The sequence below is a fragment of the Dromaius novaehollandiae genome, chromosome 3 (assembly GCF_036370855.1).
Source record: "Dromaius novaehollandiae isolate bDroNov1 chromosome 3, bDroNov1.hap1, whole genome shotgun sequence".
NCBI classification, from domain to species: Eukaryota; Metazoa; Chordata; class Aves; order Casuariiformes; family Dromaiidae; genus Dromaius; species Dromaius novaehollandiae.
In genome coordinates, this window is record NC_088100.1 from 41,649,388 (window position 1) to 41,673,072 (window position 23,685).

The following is a 23,685-nucleotide window of genomic DNA, read 5'->3' on the forward strand; positions in this document are numbered from 1 at the left end:
TTAAAATAAGTTTATATTCTGCAATGAGTCACACACACAGTGTTTATCCAAGTTATCAGTGCTACAAGAAAAAAAGTCCTTTACATTTGCAAATACATACACATCACAGCTGTAAGCACAACTGCTTACACTAGGACTCATTTCTATGACTAGATAGTGAGTTTTAATAATCTGTTATTATGCTCATGTTGATACAGCAACTATCTTCTTGGAGTATGCAGTTTAATCTTAAGAAACTGGTTCTAGGAAATCTCGAATCCACACCCATTCACATACTATTTAAAGTCCTTCTTTGTCATGAATATAGGAATGCAAACACACAGTTGCATTCCCCCCCCCCATGCATCTAACAAAGGAAATGCATAGGAATCACCAGCTAAAAACAACTCCATCTAAGCTGACTTGCTCTACATATCTGCTTCTTGATAAATAATACAGAACTTCTCCAATTTCCATTGAAAAACAAAAGCCTGCATTGGAAAACATGCATGTTTTTCAAATCTCCTCCTATGTGTGAGAAACCAGAGCATGAAAAAGCCACTGCAGGCCCTTATCCTGGAATCAAGTACACATGGGGAAAACCCTTATGCTTGTGAAAAGCCTGTTGACTTCACTGGGATTGCCTAAGAAGTTTGAGGGTTGAATCTGGCCTTAATTATAAAGTCCATTGTGATTAACACTGTATACACTCCCTCCACCTTCCACTCCCCCTCAATTATGGAAATAATCTCATTTTATGAGATTTAAAATTACTAAAAACATGAAAGATGTACTTTAGCTAACAACTTACACTTCTTCACAAAGAGGATCTAAACATATTAAAAAACATTATTTTAAGATGAGATTGTTGCAGTATACCAGCAGCGTATTTGAACATCACACGTTAGGTTTCCTCCAATTATCCAACAAGAAATCGTCTTCATACACAAACATACACACCAGCCAGTGGCAGTACTCTAAAGCAGTGAGGATCTAGGTCCAAGCCTTTTAGCAGATAATAATCTGCTCTCTTCCAGAATAATTTTTTAAATAGGTAATTCAAGGGAAATATTCATAGATTCAGAGAGTTTTACAGTCTAAGGGACAGCTAACGATCTCATTTGACCTTCTTCCATTAAACAGGCCTGGAGCTTCTACCTCAGTACAGTAGTGAGAGGTTGCATTAGACTTCTTTCTCAGGGTGAAAAAACAAAACAAAACAAAAATCTTAGTTTTAACAGTCTGAAATGATGAAGGAAGCCACCACAGCCCTAACAAGGTTGTCCTATTCAATAATTACCCTTGCTGCGAGAACGCTTACACCCTCATGCCTGGTTTGAATTAATTTAACAGCCAGCCACTGGGTCTTGTTATACCTTGTCACTTTCCTCTACTGCTCCGTCCCTGACAAAGGGCCGCTGTCAACTTGAAATCTATCCAGTTTTTAAAACATAATAAAAAGCAGTGTCACATTATTACCTGAATCCACCGAGTCCTCCTGCCAACAATGGTGTTTTTGCAATCACATTTTTCTGTTTTTAAAAACTTCTCTCTTGCCTCATGGCTCTGTGTGAAAACCAACACAAAAGAGAACATTGATTAACTGCATGGGATTACCTGTTATTTGTGTTAGAGTAGTAGCTGGCTTTCCCAGCAGATATTTAGGTCTTTTTTTTCTGCTATGTGCCAGAAAAATTATCAAACAAGAAGAAAGTCCTTTTCCTGAGATTGCTTATTGACAAAGGGAGGAGACAAGGAACAGTTTGGAGGCCAAAATAACCCAGCACATCACTTGAGGAGCCGCATGGGGGAATGTGGTCTCCCGAATCCACACCTCACGCCCTTTCCACTGGCGCGTGCTTCCTGGCAGTGCTGGGAACAAAGCCAAGCAGGCACTCAATGCCACCAAAAACAGAAATACGGAGGAAAAGAGAATTTTTTTTTCTCTTAATTTCTTTCAGTTTCACTAGCAAATACGTATCACTGGTAAGTACAGCAGTACTGTAAAAATAATACTTGCAAAATTACATCGACAGTAAATTACTTAACGGTACAGTTTCCCTGACCTTTGCACCCACAACATTATTGAAGTAGTGATTGATTCTGCTTAAAATTCTAGAAGGGGTCTTTTAGTGCCTGTGCTCACCCCCTGATTCACAGATTACTAGCTTGTTGTTTCAGTGTCAGTCTCTCCCACCAATACACAGATGAACCATACTGGACACTTTTATATAAAGAAGTTTTCATACTTAAATAAGGAAGAAAAAGCCCCACATGGTAGAATCCCACTGAAGATACAACTTCAAAAAAAACCCCAAAAAATCACTCTGAACTGCCAGAAGACACATCATAAGGGAGGAAAAAAACTGCAATTGGATTTTCAGTACTGGAAATGCCACTAACGTCAATATTTCATCGCTTTCCCTGAAAATAAACAAAACAAAATAAAAACCTTTACTCAAGGAGATGCAGCTCAGCCACCTGCACCTGGTGCCCTGCCCGCTCCCGCAAGGCGTGTGGCACCGAGGCAGTGACGGGGCGCTCACGAGGACACGACCGCCATGCCCGTCCCGCGAGGTCAGGGGCTCAGGCGTTTGGGCACGCTCTGCTCACGGTCAGTGCGGACGCCTGCCAAAAGGCGAGCTGCGTCTGACGGTTTCAGTCACGGGGGTCCGACTGAGCCACGTCGGAAAATGTGGCTGGAAAAGATCAACAAGTCTGGCAACCTTCGGCGTAATGATTTAAAACATGAGACCAGCACTGACAGGGACTGGTCTTTTCAGCGGAGAGTGAACTTTGCTGTCTCCAGCACAAATCCACCCAAATTTGACCAAGTCCTAAGCTTTTGGGGGTTAAAACCACGTAGCCTAAACGCAGAGCAGCTGGGAGCCGGACCAGGGAGGGGAGAAGTACATCAGAACCAGAGCTGGATGTCGCTGGGACAGGACACGGGATGGAGGACAGTGCCTGGTGAGGTGAGGGGGGCCGAGGCGGGGAGCCGCAGACATTACGGGTGAACGTGGCCCACAGTGGCTCCCTGTGCCCCTCCAGGTCCCGCTCGAGCCACGCGTCAGGGCGACCGCAGGAGAGCGCAGGGAAACTCCGACATTTGTTGATCACGAACAAGGCAGCCGCCCCGTGTCTCCCTGCTGCTCCTCTCACTGCTCAGGCGGACGAACGCCGCCTTGGAGGACTGCCACCGAGCTGCTGTGCAGTGGCACTCAAGTCATTTAAACCAAGCGGTTCCCAAGTGGCCATTAATGGCGTGTTCCTAACCAACCCGAAACCCTGGCTTCTCTCAAGCAAAACTAATGAACACTCGCAGCAAAAGGGAACTCTGTTTCCAGTATATGAAATACTGTGTGATACTGAGACATCTAAATGGCAAGGCTGCAAGATCCTCAGGATCCTTTGTCCTCTGTTTTAACTCTCTTCCTGTAAGAGACTCACAACACTTCCCAAACCATTTGTCAAACTCTCAGGTGTGACAGTGATAAATAGAAAAGTTCAGGAGGAAATTGCAAACTTCTTCAGTAAGATGTGAATAGCATGCAGTAAATAAAGCCTGGGGCCAAACACAGAACAGCAGGAAAAAGCCCAAGATGCTGAATAGCTCATTCACCGTGTGCTTGCAGCTAGCTGTACGCTTTGCGTTAGAGGCAGGGGTCTTGCTGAAAGAGCAGGGTGTGATCACATAATCAAAAACTGTCTGTGCATTCACAAGACTTAAATTAGGGCTGTACAAACCAGCTTTATATATCAGCGATTCACACTGTGCCCTTATTTACAATATTTTAATGTCTTTGTGCATGAAAAAAAAATAATAGCAAATAGGTGAAATGGCCCTAGATATTACGCTGCCTTGGACATTTATAGCCTGTAACAGAGCACAAGCCTACAGTCAACCAAAGGCACGAGGCAGGAAGACAGATCTTAAAGGTAAATAATTCAGGGCTCTAATGAACTCGCTGACTGTAAATAGGGAGTTCCACTGCTAGGAGCCCTCCAAACTGCCCTACATGCAAACCTCAGGAGTGCAGAACAGAGAACTGGCAGCAAAAACACGCCTCAAACATTCCCCGCTATAGGAACAAGGAACTCTCACAATCTCTCTCGCACAAAACAAAAGAAGTCCTGGAGAGCAAAAGACAGCTTCACAGCTCGGCTCCAGTGCTCTATATTGTATCCAGAAGCCCCTGAAAAGGTGGTGCTACTTAAGAAACGTGATTTGGGCAAGCAGTGAGCTGGTCTGTGAAGCAAGGTAGTTGACCCATTTTGTGTCCCACTGAAGCATCAAAAAACTCCTCAGGGACAGTCAACAGCAGTTTGGTCCAGAGGCACTGAAAACACAAGTGACTGTGGGTAAAGCTGTAAGCTCTTTGCTAAATAAGACAGCCAGAAGATTAAAGAAACTAAACAACCCCCAACTCTTCCCCACTCCACAATCTTTTTGCCACCCTCTTACAAAATCAGCTTTTATCAAATGCTTTTATCACCACCTAAGAATTCCCATGCGTCCATCAAAAAGTATTTCAGCCAGACAAAATCCATAAACAAACCACAGGATCAATCCTCATCAATTCTTAAATTATCTCCCAAGTCTCAGTGTTCCTTGGCTGCATCCTCTGCTACAAGGAGCCATGCACAGACAGCATCTACCCCTGACGACCCCTGACGACGCAAGGAAACTATTAAAACAGGGATACAGTGGACTACCATCGGCTATACAATGTTGCTGCTGCTGAAACACTCTGAGGAATTTTATGCTGTCTCACACATGCATAAAGTAGTATGTAAAAACATCCCGAAGTTGCCTAACACCATCTTACGAGACCTACGTGAAACTAAAACATGGAACAAAACCCCGCCTTTTGCTGCTAGACACAATCGCGGCAGCAACAATAGCCAACTCGCTGAAAGGCTGCTGACAAGCCTGGAAACACCGTATGGGAACATGCCCGTGGATCAGCGATCGGGAACACGACTGCCGTTCTCACTCCGTACCCGGAGGAGATGAGATCTTATCACCAGCGGAGATCTGGGTCACAGAATAAAAAAGGAAGCTGGAGCTACCCCAGTGCGATCTTCTAGGTAACATTCCCAAAAGGGGAAACAAATCTGTGGGTAAGGTTGCATCTCACAAGGTCCTGGACATAGCACAAAAATAACCAGCTTCCTCTGCTTCGAGGCAATACCATCCGACTGAAAAAAGTATCACATGATTTCTTGTATGTACAACGCTTCGCAAAAAGAATTTGTAAATGGAAAGTTCAGATTCCAGTTTCTCAAGAGCTGGCAAGCACATCTAGATTGCCAAAGTCTTCCTCCAACATGCCAGGCTACAAAGGACTTGCTTGCCTACCCTGTACTTCAAAAATGAAAACCCAGGCAGGTTGGAAGCAAGCATGGAAGACAAGGAAGTATCCATTTTAAACCCTTGTTTATTTGTGAAAAATAATTGCTCTGGGTCTCTCCCTACACAATCAAGTAGCTGATTCCTATCTAAGAACAGGACTGAAAAATGAAACAGCCTTCAAACCTCTGCTAGCTAAAGTTTTTGTAATCCTACTCTATGTCATTTCCTTGTTTATGTCTCATGATACTGGAGTTCAACTTTTGGAGAAACATGCATGAAGAACCTAGAAAGTGAAATGTGACATTATTTATGAAATAAGAGAGCATGCTATTAGCAAGAATTCGTATACACACACATCCAAATCCTGTTCCTCCATCAAACACCCACTCTTGAAATCCTGTACCAACCAGATTAGCAAATGTGCACATGCTTGCACTCTTGCAGAAACAATAGTCTCTTTCAGTCCATACAATCTTCTGAAGAAACAGGCTAAAACGTCATGGGAAATGTTAGGAAATATCTGCAGAAAACAGTTCACAAGATGAAAGGCAAAATGAGTCTTTAAAATTGTATAAAGTACATAACATGGAAGAGAAATTAATGGCTTTGTTACCTATCTGTTCTTCCAAAAGACTTTTTTTTTTTTGATAAATGTTTAGGACAGAAAAGGGGGTTGATGCAACTTTAGAAAATAAAACACTCCAGAGGTGGAATGGCTCCCTTATAAATACAAGGCTTCAGGCAAAATTCAGCTCTCAGAGCTGCGCAGCAGATCTCAAAGCTGATATCCCACTCTCCTTACATGCATGGATCTCCCACTGACGTCAATGATTTTCAGCTCTCTTTACAAGCAGGAGTCTGCCTCGAGATGAGTCTGCCTGCCCCAAGTATAAAATACTCCTTCCTGCCGCCACTCCCACCCCAAGCAATACTCTGCTGCTGTGGAGGGCATTATACTATTTTTAAATTAATCTAGCACAAGTTTTGAGCTGCCTCAGGGCTAAGCTAAACAATGATATGTTTTCTGCCTTGAAACAGCATGGCAGAAGTACCCATAGTGAGTACAGAGAAACACTCTGCCATAAGGTTAGGGAATTGAGGACAGAAAAGAAATTGCCACAGTGCCATACCTGCCCTCTCTACATTTTGTCTCTAGAGGACTCAAGTATGAGAAACTGAATATTTAATCAGGAGGGAGATGGGGCAGGGAGACCGGCTTTGGTAATGTTATGGTTGGGAATATCGCATAAATATCACATGATAATGGAATCACAGCATTCACCGTATATTCCAAACTGTAGATCTCCAAAAAAGCTGCCAGGAAAAAAATTCCCTCTATTATCAAAGACAGCACTAAGCAATCAAAAAGATTTAAAACTAATCCTTGTTTCTCCTCTCAAAAGGGGCTAAGTAACTCCTGCAGGAAAGAAACCCTCCCATATCAAAGCGGATTTTCTATCCATGCACTCACACTGCTTACTGTTTTTAATCATCTGGTATGCATCTTTATACAGGATTGCTTACGCGATGCTTGTTCTGCAAAAAATACTGACTTCTGTTCTGCAAAAATACAACCAAGGTTAATGGTAGCAATTGTGGCTCTAATTCTGTTTTTGTCTTGCATTGAGCAAACAATATAACCCCTGGCATTTTTAACTCTCTGCTCACATTTCCCCTAAATACACTGTCATTCTCTGCAACATTTTACTAAGCAATTCATCTAAAACCAACTGTAAGTATTCTTCAAAATGTAGGAGTAAATCAAAGTATAATTTGATGTGTCTGATTATACACACACCATATGAGAACGTGAGAGCTGATCATACAAGAATACAAGTTGCTTTTCATTTCACAGCTCCAAGAGTCAAAAAGGGTGTGTAGGACCCTGATATATACCAGATGCTTTAAAGTAAGGTGGAAAAAGTGGTGTGGACACATTTGTCCACCGCGAAAGCTTCCCGACAGCTACCAACTGGACGTGCCTTAGTGTGTGTGCTCGCTTTGCCTACAGAAGAATAAAAGCCTAATGGAATGGGAATATTCACAGCTTTTACTCATACGTATAATCCTGCTCTCAATCCTGCTCAGCTTTGGGGGAAATAAACTTGACAAGTCAATCCATATGAAGCTAGAAACCCTCAAAACAAAAGTTGTTTCATTAAAAATATTTTTGTATCTATTTAAGAAAAACAGATTGTTTTAAAGAAAAAAGTTTGAGCTGGAGCACACCTGCAGTTTCACTAAGTTTCACAGTGAACCTAAGAAATGAAAGAGCAAAATATTTTCACTTGTTTGCAGCAAGTCTTGAGTCAGTTTCATTTTCAGGATTTAACTTTTCAATGTGTTTGGATTGAAAAAAAGATAAAAAAGGGGGGAGGGAAGCTTTCACTTCAGCTCCCAGAGGCGTCAGTCAGAATCACCACCCCCCATAATAGACACTCTACAACTGCATTAAGACTTCAAAATCTGTGTCCTGCAAGACCAAGTTTCATTCTGTAGCTACAATACTGGATGCTGCTTCTTTTTCAAAAATACAGTGAAGTTACCATGAAAACCACCAGTGCTTCTCTTGAGGGCTGTTAGTGAGGAATAGGAACATGCACATGTCCTCTACATTGGCCCCTTGGGTAAAGCTCACTGGAGAGAGCAAAAGTCCTTCCATGGACTTCAGATAAAGTCTGGAGAGATCAAAATATTGCAAAGGGTGCACATCAATGCTCTCAACTGAGTGGGTGTGTGAAGGGAAGACTCCTACATCAGCCATACATGGACTCTGTAGCTAACCAACATAACCCATGTTGGTTAAAAGAACACCATAGGATGTGTACGAAAGAAAAAAAAAAGTCTCAGGCTGGCGACAAGTAGATACATACTCAGGTGAGGCAAGAAAATGAGACTTGGGATTTCCAAAGTCTCACATATCTAACCTGAAGCAACTTCTTCACTGAACTTCTGTCTCGATTCTTTTTCTGTATAAAGTTTGTGATTGCAAAAGGACATTTTGGAGATCTAACTAGTGCTTGTAAGTTGACTCAATATTTTGCACATGATCCCTTCGAGCAATGCGCTGCCTACACGGGCCTCCAGGTCAGCACTGAAATCAGTCATTCCTGCACAGGACCATGGAGATAACTCCCTGCCCATTAAACATCCCGCTTTCTTCCTTATCATGCCTGGAGGATATGAGAAAACATTCATTTAGTCCACAACTATGGACTCCTGTAACGCAGCTGTTAGACACAAGTCTCAGTTTCTGAGATTTTCTTTTTGTTGCCTCATTATCTTTACTACATTCCGGGAGAAATCAGGGTTCCCACAGGCGAAGAGAGGAAGTCTTCATGCTTCCAGCTGTATCTAATGCTAGCTATTCAACTGGATGGTGCAAAATGTTGCATCAACCTGATATTTCACTTCAAAGTCGCAAAAATTTTCTCTTACTTCTAGGACTAGGTGCTTGTGGCTTGAGTTACCGCTGGGGAAATGGAAACTCACAGCCAATACTTCAGATTTCTTCCCAGTGCTGCTGGGCTGCCCTCAAAAGAAAAACAACCCGAACACGACAGATGTAAAATGGCTTAAATCACACACTTAGAAAATACTCTAGACTAAGCAAAAAATTAAGTGCAATTCTATGAAATCAACATCCACAGTCCTAAGCAGTCAACCCTTTAATCTTAAGAGTAAGACTGGATCCCTAAGAGGTAGTTCTGAATGAGGACAGGTGAGTAGAGAGCAGGTCCTGACCACTAACTTTAACCTTGCAGGCACTGACTTCACGCCACGGTTACCTGCTGGACAGACCATTCTGGTTAAGACGATACCTTTAAAAAGATACCTTTTCAGCAGAATCCATAGGCTGAAACTCCGTTTTCTATGTATAGTCATGCGAAGGAAAAAAAAAGAACTCAACTTGCCAATGAAGAACAAAAATACCAGATCAATGAGCATAGTCTTAAAAATATGATAACTCTAATCCCTCACTTGCAAAGAAATCTCTCTCAAAGAAATATTTATGTTTAAAGTTATGTTCAACATTAATCTTAAGGAATTTTACAACAGAACATACCAATTTTAAAAGGATTCTACAGTTTTAATGAATTCCTAGAACCTAAAGACAGAAATTAAATGGGGGGGGGGGGACCTCAGTGTTGGCTAGACATATTTCAATATTTGTTACCATAGAAACAAGCCAGCAGATTTAGGTTTTGGAGTTATCTTTGTTATAAAATATTAAACTTCTTACAGTTTTTGCATATGTATATTATGGCAAGAACACTGTCAATCCTGATAAAGCCCAAAGCATCTTAATTATTTAACAGGATTTTATTTTTTTTTAATCTTTTAAAATATTTTTCCTTAATAGACTGTATTTTAAAATCTTTCAGTATTTCCAGAATACCAAAGAGACACTTCTGGCTGAAAGAATAATATACAAGAGATCAGGAGGAGATAAAGATTTATTTTTTCACTATGCTGTGGAGAAGTTTCAGATAAAAGGAACAAAAACATACTTGGATAAAGGAGATTCAATAGTAATGATAAAAATGATACCAATTAGCAGCTCTGATAATTTTACTAGCTAAAAATACATTAAATTTTATATTTCACTTGAAAAACACTTCATACTTCAAGTTTCTTTGATTTTTCTTTTCAACCCCAGCAGTGGAAAAATGCAAAAGTGCAGAATTTAAGTGACTGAGATAACATCTTGACACTTCAATGATATCAAGTATTCCTGGCAGATGCTTGAGAAACAGGACAAATGCACTGTCCTTTCATGCTTCAGAAGAGCATTAACGGTTTTTACTCAATTCATCATGGTACCCAACATGCAAAAAAATCAACAATCCGAACTAAAAGAAAGGACAGATGTTTACTCCAGCACGCTCCTTGAAAGAAGGCAGAAGGAAAAACTAGTTCAAAACAATCAAAACGATGCAATGGACCGAGAGCTCTGCTCGCGCTCCAGAAGAGTCCTGAATTTCATTAAGCGTCGGGAGACCAGCTCAGTTGGGCCAGCGGGGAGCACTGCCGCCGGTGCGACCCCCTGCTCATCGCAGCTGGCGTGGGCTGAACGCCAGCTACTCCAAGCCCGGGTTCACAGCGAGCCGGGTTTCGCTTCCCGGGCGCAGCCCTCACCTCCTACTTGTATTCAAGAAAATCTGTTTACGGGCGGCTCAACATGAGGCTTCCACATGAGGCAAAAAATGACAAACTTGAGAGTAAAAGCTGTAAACCTCACACTTGTTTCAATGCTGCGTTCCTGCACTGAAGGAGACCAGGAAAAACACCAACAGAAGCAAAGCAAACCAGAACAAAGACAAAAACTGAGTGAGACTGAAACACCCTCTTCTTCCAAGAATTAAACAATGGTTTTTATGAAGTGTAAAGATAAGCTGTGGGACTACCATTTCCTAATATTCCTGAGGTCAGTTCTCTAACACAGGTTCTCAAATAGCCAATTAAACGTCTGCAGTGCTCATTAAGCTTTTACACTCAAATATATACTATCATCTTGAAAAAAAAAAAGAAAGAAAAACCTTAAGTCTCTTAAAAAATGGAAAAACTTATTCTTAAAGGGGTTCCAACACAACCTTTGAACTAATGGAAAAATCTTCAACGCTTTAAAAGACGAAAATGGTAAGACATCTTAATTTTAAAAGAGTAAGAATTTAAATGTCACTTCCTGTATATTACATTGATTTGAAAACCTTGCATTTCTGTTTTCTTTGGTGTGGTTAACAGTGGAATCTTTTAGAATACATTTCTGTAGCATTTATTGTTGCCTGTTTATGTTCTGCAACTGTTTTACATAATTCTGAACACAAGAAAAGCAGAAGGTGACTTCTCCTCTGCAAAGAAAGAGTGAGCTAAAAAGTAGCCTGCTACTAGAGCTTTCAAAGAAAGAAAGACTGGAAAAAAATATCCCAACACTCAAGGGAAAAATGCACAATTTCCTTTCACTGACAGCTGCAGCAAGGTACAATAAATCTATTTTATCTGAGTAGTAATGTATGTGTGTTACATGTGGAACAACATGGACGGTGTCCTACAGAAAATTTACCAACATAAGTCTACAAAGGGCACCATTATGGACGTACAGTTAAGAGGTGGGAAGTTATTCAGATGTCTGAAGAAGTTCTGGAATGATAAGAGACGCACGCAGCAAATGTTGTCAAAGATATGGCATTTAATACACGCATTCGAACATGGAGCCATAAACCCCCTCAATGTGTCTTTTCCTAGGCGCCTTGAGACAAGGTTTGTCCGCCAGCAGGCGACAGCGGTCCCATTGGACTCAGGGCTCCAGGTTTTATATCTTCACCTGCTACTGCAGGTATTAACCACATACATATCCTCACCCTTCTCACCAAGCCTTTATAAATTAGGGTTTGGTTTGAAGCATCATTTTAAGCTTTTCTAAAGTTTTCTGTAAAATTCATATAAGAAAGTAAACCAAAGCAGAACCGGTTATATGCGTGCATCAGAGGTTTATCTTAGAACAAAAGAGCAATCACTCGATCAGGCTGCTTATCTCGCGATAGCTACCTCTAGGCTGCTTTGTCAAAAAAAGGAGAAACGCACGCACACAGCGACGGCATTCCCATCGTTTGACACAAGTCTCTCCAATTTAAATGACAGCTTGCACCATGGTTCAGGATGGCTTTGGTTGCCCTCATGTGGTGGCAGGCTAACACAGGGCCAGCGCCTGGCCGCCCCCACCGTCACCAGCCCCCCAGCACCGCACGGCAAAACCGGGGTTGGAGAGGAAAACCCTTGCGCTAGCCCTGCTGAGCGTGAGAGAGACGCGCTCTCTGTTTGGGCAACATGCGTGCGTGCGCATGCTTCGGAAATACTGAAAGCGCCATTTGGCCTGCTTAAAATACATGTTTTAGTAAATACAAGCTAACAGAAGATAAGACAGGAGAAGAACTGGAGATTCTGTTTCTCTGTCCAATAATGTGAGAGAAAGATAAAATTCAACCAAATAAAAACTCAACACATATAAAAGAAAATACTTTCTATACACCATGTAGTTATCTGATAGCAACCCATTCCACTTTATATCACAGAGGCCAAGAGTTCAGCTGAATTCAGAAAGGGACTGGACAGGAGTTTCACATCTCAACAAAATTTTGGAAAGGAACATAAACATCTCAGGCTTCAGCCGTGACCCAACAATTACAGGATAAAGCCAAGACATCGTAGGCTGTCAGGATGTTATATTTGCCATTCAAGGTGGGGCAGGAGAACTGCTCTTTCCTCTGGAGCATCTGTAGCTCGTCATCAAAATAAAAGACAGGAAATTGGGGTGTATGAACAAGGATCTGGACAGGCAAAGCAAGAAATCCAACTTTTCTATTATTGGAAGATTAATACGTGAATGAGTTGATGAATGGGAAGAATTAAATAGAGAAGAAAAAATAAGCAAAATGATTAATTGCTAGGAAATGGAACTGATGATTTATGGAAGAGAAAGTCGGTAAGATTTGGGAAACTGAAGAGAATAACTAGTGCCTGAGCTGCAGGGTGGGACCATCTGGTGTGTGTAAGGCACAGTACACAAGCCCTGAAGTTTGGTCATCCTTTCTCTAAAAGTCTTTGTGTATACAGAGAATATGCAGCCTATACAGGCTGCTTTTAGAAGTTACTAGCTGAAATTAACTGCCTTTAAAACAATAAGCTGCAATCATTCATTTTAAAACCTTATTCCATAATCTAAAACAAAAGAAATCCAGTCTCTTCACTCTATTAGATGCTTTTGTGTGGTCTTCTAGCATGGTCACATTCACACTCCTCTATTTCAGAGTTTTCTAGAAATTTCTAAAAATAAATGGCTACTTTTATAACGTCATTTACATTTATTTTAAGAAAGAATACATAGGAATGGAAATGGAAGACATTTTCAGCATATTTAATTTCTTAGTTTTTAGAGTACAAGGTATCAACAGAGACTATTGCTATTGGTTTCTTTGCTCCGCAATGATTAAGACAATCAAATTTTTTTGCAGTCAACATACGACCTACGGGCACCTCAAAGCAGCACAGACTTAAGCCATAAATCAGCATCTTAAAGTCTATTACCACCAGCCTTTTGTGCAATGTCTTCAATCCATTTGCTTTTGTGTGGAACGATAATACCGGGGGGGGGGGGGGGGAGGGGGGCGGGGGAACAACTAAACAGTGATACCCTAAAAGTGCTTCATGTTTTACTGTAACACCTGCTTAATCTTTTTTAAGCTTAAGGCCATTTTTAAATCACTTATAAATACTTTTTTCAGTTAAAAAAAGATATAACCGACTACATCCTCTTTGGGTTATGCTCATGAATGAGCCACTGCCTGCATTAGAAGTGAGCACCTGGATCAATTCATGGGTATCCAGTGAAGCCTGCTAATTTCCTTTCAAAACATTAATTTACAAAAGACATGATCAAATCAATATTAAATATAAAACCTCAAGGGTCAAAATTATCACGTGCAAGATATACACACACACACACACATATTTCTCAGCTGCAGTGTTGGTGAAAGGTAGCTTTAAAAGGCTAAAGGAGTTAAGTTCTTGGGGCAGAGCTAGAGATTCCTGCTTGCAACCGGCACCGTGCAAACACATGGGAAAACAACCCCTCCCTCCCCCCAAGAGGTTATTAACACACTGAGGCAAATATTTTTCATACTTTTCTAAAGGTCCATTATGAAATGCTGTAACCAAGACTCATTAAGAAACAATTTTGTGCTATCTTTGACAGATCTTACATTTCCTCACACAAGTCTTTGTATAGGCTCATCCCCATAACAGCCAAATATTTTCTGCACAGGGTAAACAACAGGATCTGGATTCACAGAGATAGCAACTCAGGAAACAAGTAGTCTGGGACTACGAGGAGGCATCAGGACACTCCTAGTCGAGCACAACCTTCCTATTTAAGAAGGTATTAAAAAAACCAAACCCAAAACAACACAGCGTGGACACTTTCTGCTTCTTGTCTCACCTGATCTCACTCCCACACTTCCCAGGCAGGGATCTCCAATACTTCACTAACGAGAGGAAAGGCTGGGCTCCGAAACAGCTGTCATCGTATCACCAACACACCCTGTGGGGGAGTTCAAGTTCTTCAAGAAGGCTTAGATAAAGCACACCATCATCCACGCAGCTTTCCTGTGCCTGTCACTCTAATCTCTGAGGACCTTGCAACTGCTAAATTTTGCCTGGGCCTCTCTCCCTCTCCATCTTCCAGAAGGAATTTTCCTTTTGAACAGGAGTACCCTTGGCACTGTGGGTCAGAAGGACTCCAGCAGCGCCTCCTGCTCCACTGAAAGCCTGCTTCACCTTCACACGTCTTCGGCAATACATTACCTTGAAGTTAATGTTCCTTGGGAGGTCCAGCCTTACTCATCAGCCTTTCGAAGCAGCGCCTTTTCATTCAGTATGTCTGTGCATTTTTTTTCCTTTTACAAATGCTAAGACCAAAGGGAACAGACACAGATCATCTGCTGTGCTTAAATTCTGCACAAAGAGTAGTAATAAAATAGCTGGGAAACCCGATGAATATAAGAATCAACACACAAACCTTAAGTCTCAAGAAACACACCACTCTCAATTTAACGCTGTAGGCTACAATACAGTGCATTTTGCACTCAGTAATGCTACACGCTTTCCCTATTAACTAAATAGTTTAAACTCCCATACTTGATTTAATAGGAATCTGTTGTTCTAAGCAAAAATGTAAGGCAGTAAGGTTTACTTACGTGGCCAAGTACTTAAATGAAACTGAGAAAAACATCAGAACAGGCATAATACATTTCAGAAAAGGGCAACTATAACAATAATTAAGTTGAAGTGGCCAAGAGATTAAGCCATAGAAAATTGGAAACAATTAACATATAATTTTCAAGAAATATTAAATCCATATTGAAGACTCCACAGCAGTCACACAAAAAGATGTGGTGATGAAAACCAGATACTTTGCATAATCAGCAACAAAATATTTCAAACTTCGCCATCAAAACAGGGGTGACTGGTAATGTCATTTTGAGAAGAGCTGATTGCAAAACAGCAGTGTTGACTGCGTAGGCAGAGGGAAACACAGCTCAAGTGTCTGTGTATCACCTGCACCGCCAGAGGAGGTGGTCACGGCTATGACCCTTGAACGCTGCCCAGACGGCGACAGCTTCTGCTTGTTGCCAGACCAATAGACACTGAAGGCTTTGGATACTCACAAGCTTGTCTCAGATGTGTCTGTTCCCATAAAGACAGACCTCATTAGAACTAGGAGGACCACTGCCTGCCCCACCAGGAATCACAGAGCCATGCCAGGGCGTACACAGGAAAGCCGTGCCGGGGAGCCAACTTCAGCATGCCTTTAGGCTTGTCTTGACCCAACGCTGGCCTCTCTTCTGACACTCCCCGAGATCACGCTCCCTGGTGGCCCCCTTGAAAATGGGACATCACAGTCCAGTCTCCCTCTGGCCCCAGACCAGCACTGGCATCTCAGGCTCACAGTAGGCTTAAGCACATGTTTAGCCAGGATTCGGATCTAACGCCAGGTTTACAAGCTAATTTCTCCCAGGGCATGCAGGATGGAAGTGGACATACTGACATAGCTTTTGTGGGGGCTCTCGAAACCGAACTTTCCTTCAGGTACATGCATAGCCCTACACAAGAACAGATCCCTCCACACTCTTCTCTCTTTTTCAGTTAATGAAGAGGGGTATAAAAGTAAGCACTTTTTGGAAGTAGTTTGCTAGTCCAGAGCCACAGGGTCCCTCCTCTACATTACGGATTACTGACTGTCCTTCATACCACATGCCTCCCTGCACCAAGCCCTTGGGCACAAACAAGCCCTTTTACTACAGAAATACATCCTGTAGATCCTCTTTGGATTTACTCAATTGCTTACAAGTTCTCCCAGAGCCTCTCAGACTTGGTAGCTTTAAAAGGTGTAGCATCGGCCCCAATTCATTCTAAGGAAATGTCATTACTCCTTGCGGACACACACGGCCAGCCCAGTTTCCATCACTCATGCCCATGAGACACTTCCACTTAAGAGGGTGCTTTCCATCAGGAAGGACCCCACTGACACTCTTGCACAGAGCCGTTACTCATCCAAGACCCACCAGGCTAATGGTGACTCCAGGCTGGGTAACAAACTGTAAGGTATCAGATCTAATTTTGAGCAGAATCATCCCATAGTTTAAACCTGAACTGTTACACATACAGCTCTGCAACACTGCCAGTCCCCATGGCAAGAGGAGACTCCCCAGTTATGCTAAAAACAGAAAGATAAGGAGATTGCCAGCCACATTCAAATGAAACAGCCTGCTAATAATGAAATGCCAGGATTTTCCGTCTCTCAACTTTGGGTACAGCTTCAACGTGACAAAGAAATCATCAGCCCTATCACATATGTGGATGCCAAAAGAGTCTTTTCCTTTGTTTTTCTCTTAATATTCAAGATGAATTTATTTATTTACTTTAACTGAATTGTCAAGGGCTTTGAAGTACCACAACGCTTACAGTGTGGGGCCTGGCAAACTCAGATGAAAATGGCTGATGAATTTTAGATTTTGTTGTTGTTCTTACGTTTGATGTTAGTTCACACTATGAAACTGAAAATGTTGGAATGTGATTGCTATTTTTGCATTATAAAGGCTGTTTCTATCACAAGCCTGAAATATTGCTCAAGTTGTACACAACATGCATGGCTCTATTGTTTTTGTTGTATCTAGCCCACAAAATTGTTACCTGCAGAAAACCATTTCCCATCCAGTAGCTATTACAGAACATTATTTTAATTTGCATAGGGAAACAGCATGCTATCCCTGGACTTATAAAATTATTTTTTAATATCATAGCTTTTTGTCTTCTTCAAAAGGACGAGGAACATCAAAAAAAGAAAAAAAAAAACAAAAATCTGAGGTGATGAGATGAACCAGCTTGTTTTCAAACAGCAAAAGCAGAGCCCCCGGAAGGCAGAGATTTGCTCTGGTATACCACTTGCTCTGCACAGTGCGGGAGCTTGTCCGCACTCCCATTGAAGGCGAGCAGGTGCCCCAGTTTACCTGACAGGCATTATCCAGTCTAATGGCGCAGAGTTAAACCAAGGCGGCTGCAGGAAGAAGCAAATGGGAAGGAGAAGGGGGAGGAAGACAAGCTACTGCCAGAGACAACCCCAGGAGCCTTAAGGAAACTGCAGGGAAGTTATTAATTGGGAAGTGCCCACCTGCCCAGCTCTGTCCCTGCCTGACGTGCAGATGGAGAAGGCCACCAGTGGGTACGAGTGATGGCTGGGGAGGCAGAAGGTGAGGAGATGGCCACCGTGGGGGCAGGCTGCAGCCCTCAGCTGCAGGGATACCCATGATAATGGGAACCTGGCAAGGCTCATGAGGGAAGAAAAATGCTCAGGTAAGTGGAAAAAGGCAGAGAAGCATTTCCTCTACTAATTGTCCTCTCTGAGTGACGGTAATTTGCTCTGAAGAAGTTTTTGGACTCATTTTGAAGCAGGCACTGAATGCAGTTTTCCAGCACTAACCAAATTTGGGCGATCGTGCTAAACAGCCATGCTTTCTCTCCTTGCTAGGCTTGCAGGGGAAGGCTGAGGCCACTGGAGACCAGATGGTGCTTGGGCACAAGACCATGTACAATGGAGACCAAAGGCAGCATGACCTACCCCAGGGCGTGTGTGCCCAGGAAGGACCCAGGGACACACACACATGCATGCATCCAACAGAGCTTGTCCTGCAAGCGTGACACGTGCAGATTGCAGATCTGGCTCATTTCTCATAAGCTCATTACAGCCAACAGGTTTGTGCTAGTATTTACTGAAACGCTCTGGGTATTTTACCTCCACCTGCTTCGTTCTGGTGGCCTGGAGGAGCAAGCTGCGAGTGTTTCAAAAGAGCCAAGCTTCACACAGCTTTTGCCTCTCTGTGGCCTCTGCTGGCTTTCTCTCCACCTCCATACATCCATACTAACTCTTCCCTGAGAGTTTTCTAGAGAGAAAGGAGTGTTATCCAGCTAGGATTACTACTGTGCCTCCTGCCTTCCCACCTTCACCACATCAGACTTACTTCGTGCCCTCCTGTTTAGCACCTCTCATCTCCACAGTTATTCATAAGGAGTAATTAATCCTCCCTAAGCACCGGGAGGGCAGAGAGCCTCTGCTTTACATGTCCACAAATGGAGGGAGGGCTGACTAAAGGACCTTGAGGCTACCAGGAAAGCACATCGCAGCCTTAGAGTGGGGACGACCTGGCTTCAGGGATCATTCTCAGACTTTTCTCCCTCTCCATCCATTCCTTCATCTAAGTTCAGCCTGTTCCCATTTTTTACAGCAGATCCCCAAAGATCAACCACAGCATTAGTAAGCATTTTGCTTCAACTCTCAGGCATTATAGGATAACCTACCAGCTAAACCTAAAATGCAGGCACTAGAATTTTATGATATGTTTGTCTACGTGATGGGAAAAAAACACCCTCTGGGCAATTTTTCTTGGTATTTTCATGGCTCTATAAGCTTGTGTGCATGCTTGTGGCTGTATCCTTTTCTCTAATCTTCAAGTTAATTTCAGTCAAATAATTGACCACAGGCAACAGAAGCAATATATGCAGCCTTGTTAGCTTTAGAAACATTCACATGGACTATATGAGCCACACTTCACATTCTTTTAGTTTAACTGCTATACAAAAAAGGTAGGAGAACAAAACCTTGATAACTGTCATCTGTAGAAAACATGAGGGAGCCAACTGCTGAGTCCCACTGACTCACCCAGATCTCTCCTGCACAGGAATTCTCAGTTTATTGCCAGCATTACCACTGGACATCTCATGGATTACTTGCCCTCTGGGCTTTTAACATGCAAGGTTATTATGTAAGCTCATATGGTCCAACACGTGCACTCCTAGAAGCAATGGGCTCTCTGGACTTAATCCAGCGGATCAACGGGAGCTTTGACAGAACGCTGCAGTTCAGTGGGGTGTACCATGTTTGAACACTTAACAGGGATGGCCTGAGTCTTTTAGGGGGCCCAACAGCTATCTAGCTTTTTAACATAGCAGAATGCTGCACCTGCATTACATGCTCTGGGAGAAGGATCTCCAGTACCAACCCCAGTGGAGATTAACCAGATGGAATATAAAAGTTGCTTTAAAAAGTCATAAGCCTTTTAAAACCACTGCATAATGTTAAGATTTTAAAGTGACTGAAATAAATGCTATCTGCTAACAACAACATTTAAAGTGGGTGGCAATCCTAATTCTAGCATACTTAGGCTTTACATCAGAACAAAACTATCATAAATTGGTTAAAAACCACAGTGATATGCAGTTGACACCCACATATGTTACACTGGTGCCCAAGAACAAATGATATCTATATAATATATCTCAGTATGCTCGATGTATTATCCCTGTTAAGAATAATGCAAAGTACTTAAAATCTAAAAAAAAGTCTAATGCACTTGAAAAAAGATGTAAGCCTCTCTTGCACACATACATATTCCTCCACATTCTTTATAAAATAATCAGTATTGTTTACAAAACATTCTTTAGATTGATAGCAAAAGATCAGCAAGAGATCATCATATGAGAATATAAATAAAAGAATATCTATAACTACAATGTCCTCTAGTTTTCAAGTATTCTTATTTGTAGTAACTATGCTGAAAAAGGAAAAAAACATCATTTTTAAATGTGACATACTGACATGTGAATGCCACCTGAAACACAGAACACTAAGCTGCCAGACATGGACACTGAGTAACAGTGATTCCTTTGCATATTCCAAATAACTGCAGGAAAAGGAAACAAGCTAACAGAATCGCCTGTGTCAGTAGTACCTACTCTCAAAGGCAGTAAATACTACTGAAGCAAGAAAGTGGTATATTATAAAATCTTCCCTGTGTCTTTTGCAAAGAATGAAGTGCTTTCTGACTCCCTAGATGTAACTCCACAGTACAGTTATTCTGACTGACAAACTAATCTGATTTCTAATCTAAAGTTTGCTTTATCACATTCTGCAGAACCGTGCAGCTACTTCTCTCTTGCGAAACAAAATCTAGTTTGCTGTTGACATTTAGCTAGAAATCCCCAAAGCAAAAGTTTTAGACCCTCTGAAGTTTGGAAAATTAGCATTTTCCCCCTAAGACGTGAATATCAGTTCTCACAACGTTCTAAATGAAAACATATGCCTTAATTTAGAAAGGAAAGCTTTACAGACTTCACCTAGTACAAACCATTTAGAGTTACTGAACACTCTCGTACTGCAATGTACAGAATGTATTATGCGGGAGGCTCTTTTCTGTCACCTGCATGCAAAGGATTTATAGCACATCAGTTGCTTCTATTAGGACCGATGAATGGCACTTCAGCAGAAGGTGCAAGTAAAATAACAGTATTTCCCTTCATTATTTGTTTTCCTTCTATAAAACATACAGGTCATACTGCTACTAAATTTCTCAGCAATTTAACTACCTGCAAACACATCAGCAAAAGAAAGGAAGGTGAAATGCCATTTCAAAATGTCATTTTCCCTGGCATTCTTCCCACCACAAAGGAAAACTTCAGCACATAAAAAAATTCCACTTAAGTGTCTGAAACTAAACACTTGGACTAAACTTTGGAAATAAACTTGGATGAGAAAAACTGAATCTTTCAGTCTATGAAGGGAGTTGATTATTAGCAGCTAACTTCAGCACTCCCAACTTCTCCTCTGGTTAAATAAGATATTCAAGACAGAGCATAGATGAGAAACAGATATACACCGGGACCAAAAAAAAAAAAAAAAAAAAAAAAACTTTTAAAAAGACTATATTAAATGCTTCCATATCCCTTTTCTCAAAGCTTAATTAGCATGAATATGGTCTTTCTAGGAAATGACATACAACTTATTTTTACATAGTTCAATAATTGCTAATATACTGGAAATCAATTTGCCTGCATTTATTTTCTCACATTGTAACAGATAATTTCCATAACATCCTTCATGCCTAGAATTCTTGTTTGTGTCTTTAGTAATGATTACATATTACATTTCCTACCTGTAATCACTCGAGGCTGAACTTTGCATAGTAAGCATTGTATTCTATAGACTGATGATTCAGATTTCAGATAAACACACTTGCTTAAATACCAAGTATTAACCCCCTATGGCTATCTACATCCATGAACAGTGACTCAATGCAATTATTCTGAGTGTAACAATAAGTGGGCAGTCATGCGGATTTATAACTTATTAGTTTAAGCATGAAATTAAACAAGCAAGAAAAATTAATGAAAACTATTCGATTTTAGACCAGACTGGTTACATAATATAAGTTAGTATTATAAACATGACATAATCTCATTTAAAGAGACTGTGTAACACATAGGTTTTACAAATATTTACAGACATTAATCTTGTTAAGTTGATTTGCAGAGTTTTATTCAGTAACAGGATTGATTGGCTGGAAAAACAGAGGCTCATACAAAAAAATAGCTGAAAGCTCTATTTTTGTCAGGATGATGGATTCTTTTCTTAAGTAACTTGTTTTGTTGTCTTTTATTCCAAGGCTATAAACATTATTAGCAGTTTTCCAACTGGCAAGAGAGGCTGAGATGTTTCGTGTTCACCATCCTGGATTGCTTTTTGTTTTCTTACACTGTCCAAGAGTCCCAGCAGAGGCAATGGCTTCAAATTCCTTTTAATGCCTTCTGTCCTAGATTACCTTTCTTTTGTCCACAATTACACCTTGCTTCTGAAGCAGTGCATATACATCTGCTCCACAGGCTCACACTTTGGTGGAGATGAATTGTGGATCCTGATCAGCTTTTGACCAGCAAAACTATTGCAACTTACACCAGTTTACAGTATAACTCTCACATATCTGACACATTCAACATTAAACAACAGGGAACTGGACGTTATTTGCTTCCCATCATCACTGACTTCCAACAGCCAGTTCCCCATACAGCTTTCATGTGGCCACAGTTATTTCTGATTGCACTGAGGGGTCATTTCATATACTGCATGTATAAGGGATATTGCTTTCTTCTGTGACTTCAGGCAGCTTTTAGGAAATACAGATTTCCTGTTCCCCCTTTTCCAGATAAAGGCAAAGGTCAGACAGTCTAACAATGAAACACAGCATTGTAGCTGCATATTTTAGCATGAGAAAACTTACCCACAAAAGCAAAAAGGATAACTGCTACATACAATTCCATGCACAGCGGCCAAAATACGCTCTCTCCAAAACATGTGCCTGTAGCACAAATAAGGACTTGTCCCCACCAACACAATGCTATTATGCATATGTTTTTTCACGAAGATGAGATGCTATTAAACAAACAAAAATCCTGTACCTTAAAATTAGTATCTCTCTTTTTTTCTAAGAAATGAAAAGTACAATATATTGCTGGACTCAACAGCTAATGGTCATGTTCATACTTTACTTCCCAGCCTCTCTGCCTTCCCACTGACCTAACAAAAGCATTACGTTGAATAGTTGTATGGCTGACTTATCTTTATCAACATTGCTAGGCCAATTATCTCCTTCTCACTAGTGGGTCTACATCTGAGATACCATCCTACTTCTATCTTCTGTGTCTGAGAAACTGCAGTATCAGCGAGAAAAAACAGAAAGAACAGCTTTGCTGTAAGTTTTTCAGAGCAGTATTATACTGTTCAGAGCACCAAGATCGCACTACACATTCATGAACAACTAGCTTTCAAACAACACTGCCTAGGCAAAGAAAATGATTATTAAAAAGAAAACCAACACACCATCAAAACCTGTTTCATTGGTTGGATCAGAGTTTTAAAGCATTCTCTTCAGTGTACAGCTGCACCCATACAGCAAACGTTAGTGTTTCTGCTGATGTTCATTGTAGTGCTTCTAGTCTATTTGGGGTTCCCAAACCTGTACAGGTCGATGCGGTCTATCAGTGACCCTGTCAATGGCAAGCCCGTTACCTGTTCTGTGACATAGTCTGGTGGTCCACAGGTTATAATGCAGTGAGAAGCTTTCAGCTTTGTTAATTTTGATTTCTATAGAAGCTAAGCGTTCCCCACACAGTAGTACTTTTGCTTTACACACTTTTTTCTCAAGACTTGCAATTGTATCATTCAGAGGAAATGCTGACTATTTTTAGTAGTAACTGCATGAGGGCAGTTTATACTGTACCCAAGAAATGCTTTCTCAGATCACACTCATGGTTCGCTCCATCATCAGCTTCAGGCAGGAGAGTTAAAGATGTTTCAGGGCAAGGTACAAGAAATCTAACACTAATCAATCACAGGAAAACCTACCTCATCCTTTCCATTACCTTTACTCTGCTTGAAACTGATTTTTTAGGAGGATGCTTACTCCCAA

General features: G+C 41.3%; 1 protein-coding gene across 7 annotated transcripts in view; it reads right to left on the bottom strand.

Annotated features, from left to right (window-relative positions):
* The window catches only part of BACH2 (BTB domain and CNC homolog 2), a 195,729-nt gene that overhangs the window by 151,198 nt on the left and 20,846 nt on the right, over positions 1–23,685 (bottom strand). For 5 of the 7 annotated variants that reach the window (XM_064508784.1, XM_064508783.1, XM_064508786.1 and 2 more), the window contains exon 2: positions 1,459–1,545. The exons of the other annotated variants lie outside the window; for them this stretch is intronic. The gene's annotated coding sequence lies outside the window, so the exon portion shown is untranslated. The remainder of the gene's footprint in view (positions 1–1,458; positions 1,546–23,685) is intronic. 7 annotated transcript variants of the gene reach the window in all.